At 40.9% G+C, this 10,296-nt stretch overlaps 1 pseudogene; it reads right to left on the reverse strand.

The window, feature by feature from the left end:
* Window positions 1-589: 589 nt before the first annotated feature.
* LOC111959103 (transient receptor potential cation channel subfamily V member 6-like) lies at window positions 590-8,492 on the reverse strand (annotated as a pseudogene).
* Window positions 8,493-10,296: the final 1,804 nt, after the last annotated feature.

Consider the following 10,296-nt stretch of genomic DNA (forward strand, 5'->3'; position numbering starts at 1 on the left):
CTTACAATTAATACCATTATTACACATCTCTATCAATAGCCTTTTAAACTATGATTACATATCTCTATCAATAGCCTTTTAAACTATGATTACATATCTCTATCAATAGCCTTTTTAAACTATGATTACATATCTCTATCAATAGCCTTTTAAACTATGATTACATATCTCTATCAATATCCTTTTTAAACCATGATTACATATCTCTATCAATATCCTTTTTAAACCATGATTACATATCTCTATCAATAGCCTTTTAAACCATTATTATACACTGTATGACCTAAGTCTATGTTATAATTCATTAGACATCCAGGTATAACCATTGATGGTAAAAATAACCCCATTACAGTTAGTTATGCCTTGTGAAGAACAATCAAGTCAGCCTGCCAGTTTCAGTTAGAATTTGCATTAATGTAAAAGATTAATAATATCTTGCACTTATTTGCTTGTTTTGGTGAGATGTTTTTTTAATGACTTTGAATGTAATAATGATCTACATTATTATGTGCATTAACCAATCATTAGGTTTTCTGTTCTGATTTACAATCCAGAAAAAAAAGGTTCCAGTAAAAAAGAAAGTTTAATATACTGTCTTGTAAAATCTTTAATAAAAAAATATTGATGTGCTTTACTTGGAATGATAAAGTGACATACATGGTCCAAAAATATTGAAAATTAATGTAGTCTACATTTCAACCCAGTCTTGCCCATATACACTAGCTACTACAATACAATCATTTGTTTTCGACAAATAATACTGCATACATACATAATTGCATCACACATATATTATATAATAACAATATAATGATCTGTTTTGCTGTCTTAACCCTCAGACGTATCTTACTTCCTGGTCATCCTCAGGCTCTTCCTGTTCCACATCTAAACCCAGAGCGCTGTGGCGAATCATCTGCCAGCATGCCAGGGACTTCCTGTTTCCATCTATCRCACCCCTGTGRTTGGGTCTGATCAGAGGGCTTCCAGGTCCTTTTGACATGTCAGTGTTCTCCGTCTCCTCCKYCTCCTTGCTCTGGTCCTCATCCTTAGAGAAGGCTTGSARYTAGCGACGCATCTTTTGCACCAGTGGGTCGTTGCGATCRTCAACCCTGCAATGGAGACATTAAGAGAGCCATTATAATATAAAGCCTGTATATGAKYGGATGGGGAAACACTGTTAACACCACCACACCTAAGACAGAGAGTACAGTAATAGGCCAGTTAGATGAAGTGTTGTTGTCTTACCGGAGGTACCACCGCTCCCCCAGGCCGTAGAGCAGACCACACACCCCCAGGCGGGGCCCCAGACAGGCAGCGGGCAACCTCCTCTCCAACATCAGGGTAGTGGCCACCACCCTACACACAGTGAGCAGGGACAAGGACATAAGGATTATTAGAATGGCACTGATTGGGATGCTGTTACACTTTCATCATGGTTTTAAGCTATTTTTATGGAGTATGCACAGTGCCTTCAGAAGAGTAGTCACACCCTTAATTTCATTCCACATTGTGTTGTGTTAACAACCTAAATTCAAAATTGATTAAATATATTTTATTTCTTACCCAACTACCACACAATACCCATAATGACAAAGTGAAAACATGTTTTTAGAAATGCATATTTATTGAAATGACAAACAGAAATATCTAGTTTACATAAGTATTCACACCCTGAGTCAATACTTTCTATAAGCACCTTTGGCAGAGATTACAGCTGTGAGTCTTTCTGGGTAAATCTCTAAGAGCTTCCCACTCATGGATTGTGCACACATTTGCCCATTATTCTTTTCAAAATTTTTTCAAGTTCTGTCAAATTGGATGTTGATCATTGACAGATAAACATTTTCAGGTATTGCCATACATTTTCAAGTCGATTTAAGTCAAAACTGTAACTCGGACACTCTGTATTACTTCTGTAATGTACCTCTCTCCTCTGGCTGCCCACGATGAGCTCCAAATTCACTGTCTTCTTGGTAGCAACGCAGTGTAGATTTGGCAGTGTGTTTTAAGTTATTGTCCTTCTGAAAGGTGAAATAATCTCCCAGTGTCTGGTGGAAAGCAGACTGAACCAAGTTTTCTTCTAGGATTTTGCCTGTGCTTAGCTCCATTCCGTTTCTTTTTTATTCTGAAAAACTCCCAGTCCTTAACGCTTGCAGCATACCCATAACATGATGCAGCCAGCACCATGATTGAAGAATATGGAGAGTGGTACTCAGTAATGTGTTGTATTGGATTTGCCCAAACATAACACTTTGTATTTAGGACAAAAAGTGAATTGCTTTGCTACATTTTTTGCAGTATTACTTTAGTGCCATTGTTGCAAACAGGATGCATGTTTTGGAATATTTGTATTCTGTACAGGCTTCCTTCAATTAGGTCAGTATTGTGGAGTAATACAATGTTGTTGATCCATCCTCAGTTTTCCCCTATCACAGCCATTAAACTCTGTAACTGTTTTTAAAGTCGCCATTGGCCTCATGGTGAAATCCCTGAACGGGTTCCTTCCTCTCCGGCAAACTGAGCACCTGTATTTTTGTAGTGACTGGGTGTAATGATACACCATCCAAAACATAATGAATAATTTCACTATGCCTAAAAGGATATTCAATATCTGCTTTTGTATTTTTACCCATCTACCAATAGGTCCCCTTCTTTGCAAGGCATTGGAAACCTCCCTGGTCTTTGTGGTGAATCTGTGTTTAGAAATTCACTGCTCAACTGAGGGACCTTACAGATAATTGGGGTGCAGGGATGAGGAAGTCATTCAGAAATCATGTTAAACACTATTATTGCACAAAATAAAAATCTGAAATATCTTGAATCAATAGGTATTCAACCCCTGTGTTATGGCAAAGATGAAATAAGTCCATGCAACTTATTATGTGACTTCTTAAGAACATTTTTACTCCTGGACTTATTTAGGCTTGCCGTAACAGGGGTTGAATACTTATTGACTCAAGACATTTCAGCTTTTCATTTTTAATTAATTTGAAAACATTTCGAGAAACATAATTCCACTTTCACATTATGGGATATTGTGTGTAAGGCCAGTGACAACAAAACTCAAATTAATCCATTTTAAATTCAAGGCTGTAACACAACAAAACGTTGAAAAAGTCAAGGGGTGTAAATACTTTCTGAAGGCACTGTAATAGAAAATGTGTGCTTGTGTCTGTCACACTGATGCACACCTGTGTCCTCCAGAGTCGTCCCTCTCCTGGGCTACTCTCCAGTGTGTATAACTCACTCATCATGGCTTATGAGCAGGTTGAGCAGCAGTATGTAGGAGACCACAGAGAAGTGTGCAGTGCAGCACATGGACAATAGGGGGCGTTGTGATGGTGTGGTCCACTGGCAGGTCTATCAGACCCACACTCAGCTCAAACTGGGAGACAGAGTGATGGGGAAGGAGCGGTACGCAGGTAGAGAGTCTGGGTCCTGAGTCATGTACACCATCCCACAGGGCTGGGAGGGAGGGAGAGGGAGGGAGGGAGGGGGAGGAGGGAGGGAGGGAGGGAGGGAGGGAGGGAGGGAGGGAGGGAGGGAGAGGAGTGAGAGGATAACAACAACCAGGGTATCAAAATATTTTATTTATTTTTTATACAATTGTCGGCAATTTGCTTATTTGAAACGTCAAGATCTGCTAATGCAGTTTCTCTTAAACAGAATGTACTTACAGGTGGAAAACCCTATGAGCACGATGAAGCTCAGCCACATGAACTTGGTCAGGTCTCCAAATATAATCTAGGAGGAAATGAGACAAAACACCACAACAGTTTAATATGGGAATCAAAACAGCAAAACCATACATTCTACAGTAACGTCATGCTAATGCTTGTGTGTGTCTGCTTCCCTTACATACCTTCTGTATCATGATGACGTAAGGCCCRAGCATCTGAAAGCCTCGGGCGAAGAACATGACGTTGCTCCAGCCAAGCACCAGACACACAGCCATGACAACTGCCTCCCCCTGCACCCCACTGACCCTGAACACACACAGCAGCACCACCAGGAACGCATAGGCAATACTGGGGAGGAAACACAGATTATTACACAGGTTATAAATGCTACATAGACATGACATAACACAACAACATCACTAGGCAGGTAATAAAGGCTAGATAGGCACCAAGGTTGACTTACAGAATGACATGGAAGGGTCCCCCCAGGGCCGTCTGTCCAAAGTACTGCTTGGCCCCCACTCTCAGCATATCTGGGATCTTAGGGATTGGGAATAACACAGATTATATTGACAGCCAATAATGTGATCTAATCTACAGTGTAAATATAAGTGACATGTAAAACTATTGGGTGATGTATGTTTTACCTCCAGTAGCAGAATAACCAGGGCACCCAGGACACTGATCATCTCTCCTGTCAGACGCAAGTTGTCCCCATAGGTCACATAACTCTCCTACAGGGACAGGGACAGAGAACAGGGCARGTGGATCACAAAGGGTTCATATGAACACCTCTGATTGAGGTTTGCACACAGGCTGTCATATGAAGACGCCTTCATGTCTCCCCCACCTTCAGAGTTTTCTGCACGCGGATGGTTTTGTCCATMTCAGATACAGTGTAATTCTCTGGAGCGTCCTTTAGAGGGCGATACACACAACACAGTGTGAAGGTCCCAATGTACAGGAGGTACAYCAGCAGCAACAACCTGTACACAACACAATAATAACATTACAACATTAAACATAAACAAATGACAGCATCTCAAACACAACATCAGAACATGATCCACTGTATGTGCTGTTACCTAAAGTAGTGTTTTCCATAGAGGTTCCACTTGAGACTGACCAATAGCCTAACAGGAGTCACTTCCAGTATCCTTCTTGCCTGAGGGAAGAGATCATCCTCATCATCAGTTTCCCTGAAGTGTATATTAGACCGTATCATGTTTGTGTTCTGTAATGTACCTCTCTCCTCTGGCTGCCCACAATGAGCTCAAGCACAGAGAGGTCATCGTCGGCGACCAAGGAGTCGATCTCTGAGAGGTCATAGAGGTTAGAGGTCAAGGGTCCCAGGTTCCACTGGATGACTCGCCTCCGGTTGACCAGGTGCTGGAATGCCTGGGAGAGAGATAGAAAAACCTTAGATACCTAGAAATGCAGCACAATTCATTTGTAGGTTAATTACATTCTAATAACAACATATGCTGTATAAAGAATATTACGGAGGAGAAGGTTATGACTACAGGTAAAGTTAAAGATAATAGGGGAAACACTATCCCTCTTCTCCTCTCATACATTGTCTCCTGTTTCTTTCTCTATCCCTCTATTCATCCTCACCACAAGGTTGCCCTCTTTGGCAGCCAGTTTGAAGGGCGTTAAGCCACGATAGTTGGGCACCATGTCCAGTGGCACAGCCTGGTCCTGCTCAACGTCACGCGCCAACAACAGATCCAACGCCAGGCATGCTAAAGTCTTATTAGGCTGCAGGACCAGGATGTGGAGCACTGTGTTACCTAGGGGGGAGAGAGGGAGATATTAAACTGCTGAAAAAGGGAGAATAGAGAGGGGAGGGGCAGAACGAGGAGAAGAAAGAGGAATGTTTCATACCAATGGAGTCCTGCGCCCTGGTGCTAGCTCCTGCGTTGATCACCATGGAGATGATGTCCTGATTCCCCACACAGGCCGCAAATGCCAGGATGTGCTCACCTAAAGTAAAGCAAATGGAATCACATAACCACATTTCCCAAAATGSATTTTTCTACTCCTTACGGACCACAAACAGTCATCTTACCATAGTAGAGCAGCCCTCCTCTTCTCTTCCTGAAGTACAGGCCTGTGACTCTGGGCGTGGCCACATCCGCCCCTCGACCAATCAGACTGCGGACCAGGTTAACGTTCTGATTCACCACGGCAATGTGGAGAGGTGTCATGCCTGATTGAGAGTGAGTAAGAGAGAGAATATATTATTGCGTGAATAAATATCTGTGTGAGTTTTATGATATTATAGTGTGTYTTTGTTCATTGTGTGTGAGAGTATATGTACCAAGGAAGAGGTCAGAGGTCATGGGTTCATTGATGAGTTCAGGTGCTCCGTCCATCAGAGCTACGGCAGCATCCATGTTATCATTCAGAACTGCCACATGCAGCGCGGTCTCCCCCAGAGCACCTCTCTCAAAGATGTTAGTGGATGCACAGTCCAGAAGTTTCTTAATGCAACCTGCACTGTTCTCTTTGGCCGCAAAGAAGAGAGGGATGTCATTTGTCCTATGGGAGAGAGAGTGTGTTTGCAAGTTAGAAATCTAATGCTGCGTTCATAACATGTCATAAATACGACTGGGAAAAATCCACGTAAGAAAATCCTCCAGCTGGTAATTATTAGTGGGAAACTCATCTATCATCTCTGAGCTCAGACTTCCCCCACATAAAGAGCTCTGATGTCACATATTTAGAAAACGACCTCGATAACACCATTTGGAGCAGTTAAATCCAACAACAAAACAATTTTCATAAGAAAAAAAAACAAATTGTTCAAAGGGTTTTTGAACACTACATTTTGTTTAGGAGCATGATAGCTGTACTTTTAGTTTATGGTTGATGCAGCTTGTTTGTCATCAGCCAATCTGCATTCTCAATTAGTTAAAAGCATGTGAACACACAACTGATGCTCCCAGATTACAAGTAGTATTTTTTGAGTTTCTCACTTGTTATGAATGCAGCATAATAACAACCAATACTTGTCAGTAGCAGTTTTTTTTTTTTTTTACCAATAGGAGTCTCACCTTTTGTTCTGCAGCAAAAAAGTTTCATCAAGCATCTCGTTCCACCCCTTCCTGTTCTGGAGGCGGAACCTGAGCTGGCTCCACCAATGGTTGAGTTCACCTGGAGCAGATCTTGCCAGGGGCGGGGCCATCCTCTCATAGAGTGAGTCTATTTGAAATGGCTGCGATGAGAAAGGAATTTGCATGTGTGTGAGACAAATTAAGTGTCAGAAACCGTGAGCTATCCTGCAACATGGTCTCAGAGCATTTTGTTTTATCTTGTATGTAAATCCGAGACACTCCATTTAGTGTGATATGTTACATTTCGAATGGCATGTATTTTAATTTCTTGATCACTATCACCCATTTCGTATGCTATGTTACGAATTACAATTTGTATTATATGTTACTAATTTCCAAAACGCACAATATATTACGAATTTGCAAACGTACTCTATGTTATGGTTTTGCAAAACTGTTACTTTATTGGGCAGTTAATAGGCACTTACTATAGTCTTTATTTTATTTTATTTAACCTCTTGATATGGGAACACGTGTTTTTTATGACAGAATGTTAATATTAGGTGACGTACAATATGTTCCGAATTGCAAAACGTATTATATGTTACAGTTTTGCAAAACGTATAAAATGGTACAAATTCCAGCTAGGCGGCAAACGTAAGCTAGCTGGGTAATGTTAGCTAGGCTAGGGGTTAGGGTTAGGGGAAAGGTTAAGGGAAGGGTTAAGGTTAGGGTTAGGGGAAGGGTTATGCTCAAAAAGGGTTGAATTGTTTTAGGGTTTAATAGGGAAGGTTAGCCTAAAGAGAGTGGTTAAGGTTGGCGTTTAGGGGAAGGGTTAGCTAAAAGTGGTTGAGACAGGTTAGGAGGTTAGTTGGGAGGGAAGCTAAAAGGTTAAGGTTAGTTAGGGTTTAGGGGTTAGGCCGTCTAGCTAAATTCTAATAGTTGCAAAGTAGATCAAAAGTAGTAAGTAGTTTGAAAAGTTGCTAATTACCTAAAATGCTAACGTTTCCATGATCAGATTCGAACCTCTCAATCTTTTGGATTTGCTAGATGTTTGCATATTAAACCAACCCCTTCCATCCAACCCAATTAAACATTGTCTTTATGTAACCATACCAACGTAATATCATACTCATCTTGAGAAAGCCTTGATTTACATGTATTATGTTACGTCTAGTCCTATGAGACCAGATTGTACCATCATAGTAGCTCATAAAGATGGTACTAAAAATCAAAACTAGAATGGTGGACTGTTCAGGTCAGCACAATCCCACAGACCAAACATTTTCTGTGTTTGTGGTGGAAAACTGAGCGGGTCGCAGCATAACACGTCAACACGATTACCCATAGATAAGCAATGCATTTGTTTTTGTGGAAGCTTGCCTTTCAGTTGCCACTACCTGTTGCACACAACAAAGCTTACCATTCAAACCTGACCAGACGATTCATGGGCCGATTTAAGATGAAATCGTCAACCCTGTTACGGGTCACACTGTTACAGTCAACCCTGTTTACTTTTTGGCACTTAATAGGCACTTACCTATAGTCAATTTAAAAAAAATGTAACACTCTGATATGGGAAAATTATTTTTTTATGACAGAATGCTAATATTAGGTGACAATCCCCCCCAAAACAATTTGACCAAGTTACACTTTTTCAACAGGCACTGAGTTGGTGGAGTGACTCACTTACCTTTTACAGAAGAAAACAGTTAGCCTTTACTCCTAATGACAGTCAGGTACTACGACAACACATGAACACCAAGCTGGATTTGAGAAACAGAAGGAGGATTCACAGGTGGCGGAGTCGTGATATATAATGCAGACAAGACATTGAGAGAGGGAAGGAGATAAAAGAGAGGAGGTCAAAGAGGAGGATGGACGGATGAGAGGAGGAGGGAGGAGAGAGGGGAGGGACAAATGGTGGAAAGGTAGTAGTAGTTAAACTGAGTCATTATCTTTTGGAAAGATCCATCATTTTATTGGAATAATTTACTGCAGGTATTACCAAGGCTGTTGACATTTTGCTAAAATGTCTCGAACACTAAAGAGTGCTCTGGCCTGCGCTTGACCGCCACACTCAGTTGACCTGGTTTATGTCCTGAGACTGGTCCACGGTCCATAGGTCTCCCCCATGGCTCATTTTCAGCCCCTGCATCACCCCCATGTAAAAAATGTCAACATCATGACAGTCAACACTTTTTGGTCTTTATTCTCAGTGAACCGTTCAGATAACTGGTTCGAAAGTCGTCTACCTTTCAATTGTCTCAATGCTGGTGTGTAATCAAAAACCACATATTGAGGTGAGCTTGTCTACCTGGACATATATCTGCTGTTTCAGCTGTATGATTCTATAGACACCTTACCTGTCAGGTCTATAGAAACTACTTTTGACTGGCTGTGATCTAGAAGAAGTACATTCTAGTCCGACACCAGTCAACACCTACAGTACATGCTAATCTAAGGGTTCTTGTTCAACCAATTAGTTGGGGTAAATCATGTTTTCACAATGTGTGTTTGACTGAACTGTCAACAGCATTGCTCACGAACATGATAATTGTTACTATACAAAGACCATAATACTTGAGTACTTAGTGTAATCCTATGAGCATTATGTTTTTCCTTTTAACAAAAAGACTTGATGGTACATTTGGTTTCTTACGAACCAAACCTCTTCTGCAGTAAAGCAAATAGTCTAAACTGATATACAGTATTTTAATTTCCACATATTTGATGACCATGTATTATACATAACAACCCAGACACCCAAAACACTTTCCAAATGCCATGGTTTGGTGTGTGTATTCAGGTGTTTGTGTACCATGTATAGGTCATGAGTAACATGTTGGTTACCCACAGAGTGTTAAAGGGTTTCAATGCAGGTTTATATCAGACAGGTTTGGGTAATGGTTCTGACTGAGCCAGTCATCTTGTGTTGTCTTGATAATAACTATTTACAGCGCCTTTCAGTGAGACACCGGAGTGCTGCCATATAGACCAGTGGTTCCAATTGTCATAATGCCTTTATTTAGGCACAATAACAAGGTTCCATTGCAGTGTGTGTGTGTGTGTGTGTGTGTGTGTGTGTGTGTTTGGTTTTGGACTGGCTTTACTTATAAGCTCAGTAGGGGAGACCTGGGTTGGTTGTCTCACGGGTTGGTTGTCACAACTGGTCAATTCATGTCAGCATGACAAAACATTGAAGTGAGGGGAATTTATGTGATTTTCATAGGTGAAAGTAAAAAAATGATATATATTGGTATTTTCTTTGTAAATGTTTGAATTATGGGAGTATCCATAAATAATTATGTTTGTTAAACAGAAAAAAGGGAGAGCTATGTTTCAAACCAATTTCTGAGTTCCTAGGTCAAGCCATGTGGTAAGTAATATCTTAACTAGCATTAGTGTTGCCTCTCTCTGACACACATCTTTTACCTGTCACACAACCACACACGCACATACACGCATACACACACGAAGACACAAACATGTACTCAAAATGTCATATGTTGTTCTCAATGCATAAAATGCTGTATTTTGATCAATCAAAGAAAGGC

The sequence above is a fragment of the Salvelinus sp. IW2-2015 genome, linkage group LG35 (genome assembly GCF_002910315.2).
Source record: "Salvelinus sp. IW2-2015 linkage group LG35, ASM291031v2, whole genome shotgun sequence".
Taxonomy (NCBI): domain Eukaryota; kingdom Metazoa; phylum Chordata; class Actinopteri; order Salmoniformes; family Salmonidae; genus Salvelinus; species Salvelinus sp. IW2-2015.